The sequence below is a fragment of the Cynara cardunculus genome (genome assembly GCF_001531365.2).
Source record: "Cynara cardunculus var. scolymus isolate 2C chromosome LG 12, CcrdV1, whole genome shotgun sequence".
NCBI lineage: Eukaryota > Viridiplantae > Streptophyta > Magnoliopsida > Asterales > Asteraceae > Cynara > Cynara cardunculus.
The window spans coordinates 38,805,674-38,807,430 of record NC_037539.1 but is presented as its reverse complement, the minus strand read 5'-3'; positions in this window follow the sequence as shown (position 1 = coordinate 38,807,430).

The following is a 1,757-nucleotide window of genomic DNA, read 5'->3' as shown; positions in this document are numbered from 1 at the left end:
AGTTTACTGAAGACTTGTTTTCTGAAGATCCTTTGAAGATCACATCTTGTACAGTGTTTCTAAAGAATGTTTTTGATCTACATTGTCAAAAGAGAAGATCACCGAGATTCTACATTCGAGGGGGAGAATGTTAGAAGATCTATCTCAACAGTTGATCGCTTAAAGATTACAAGTTGAAGAAGACATATTGTGTATAAAGTTTCAAAGTTCAAACAAGGACTCAAAGCACAAAATTTTCTTTCAAGTCTGAATACAAAGGGGGAGAATGTTAGGACTGAGAAATCAGTATTAATTGTATTCGTCTTGAAAGTTTATAAATCATCTATAATTGTAAAAGTCAGCGTGTTTGACTTTTCATTAGAGTTTGACTTTGACTATTGTTTAGATGTGTTGACCATATAAATAGTGGTTAGTGTTTGTAATTAAAAAAAGAGGAGTTCATTTGTAATAATTCATACATAAATGAGAGTTTGATTGAGCTTTACAAGTTTGACCTTTTCTCTCAAGATTCATATGATGTTCTTAATGCAATATCAAGATCTGCATTATTATTATGATGATATGAAGATTGATCAGAGAAATTGGACTTCATAATTGTGCACACATATGCACTCTCACATACCCATAACCACATACATGCATCTATATTATGCATATTTTCACATACTAGCATGATTAAATGTATCAATTTATTATGCTGTCATGTAATCATATATAACAAATAATCACATATTCATTACCTCAGGTGACAACTAAGATCTGGTTATCACAGTAAATCCGCACAATATATATATATATGAATCATAATAAGTCAATTCTAAAAGCAAAATTGCTATACCAACAATTGATACTTCAAGGCATTAAAACACTCACCTTAGAATGTTGATCGGATTAAGCCTGCGATTTACCTTTAGTCTTCACTCTAAACCGCCTTTCCATATACAAATCCACACTCACACACAACTCTATCATATATATATATATATATATATATATATGCATATAAACTTATTTCCCAATTATTAAATCAAAATTTGTAACCTGAATATTACGCAAGATTTGGTTGAAGAACGCCCCTTAGAAGACAGCTGGAGATGACAAATCGACAGCTGGATTCTACAAAGATTTACTATGCTTTATTTAGATAAGCTTTCCTTTCCCTAAAAGATTTGCTAGATATTCTCCATAGATAGCTATATCCTAATTTAGCTTTCTAGTATAAATAGGCATTAGGACTCTTGTAATCGGTTACGCTTTTCATATAATCATTTGGAATAAAGTGAATCTTCCAGCACTCAAATTATATTCCTGAATATTCTTAATTGTTCTTGAGTGTTCGTCATTTTATTCATCCACACAGCATATTTAGGTTATTCATAACTTAAGTATTAGTGTTATTGAGAGATCGGAGATCAACACAAAACAACATTGATCGACCAAGAACACACGAACCCTAATCGATCAAGAACCCTAATCGATCAAAGAGAAGCTATTGCATGCAACAATCGAACATCAAGAAGAAGTTTATTCAAGGTATATTTCACAATTACTCATTTTCAACATGTTTTTAATCGATTAGTTGTGATAATCATGTGTATCAATGTCACTCGACTTGATCATGGTTTCAATGGGTTATGTTAGACATTATCACAACGATTTCAGATGGTTTCGATAGGTTAGGATTAGACTAGGTGTGATAATCATGTGATATAGGTGTGATAATCATGTGATTATCACACAATTATCACAAGGATTCC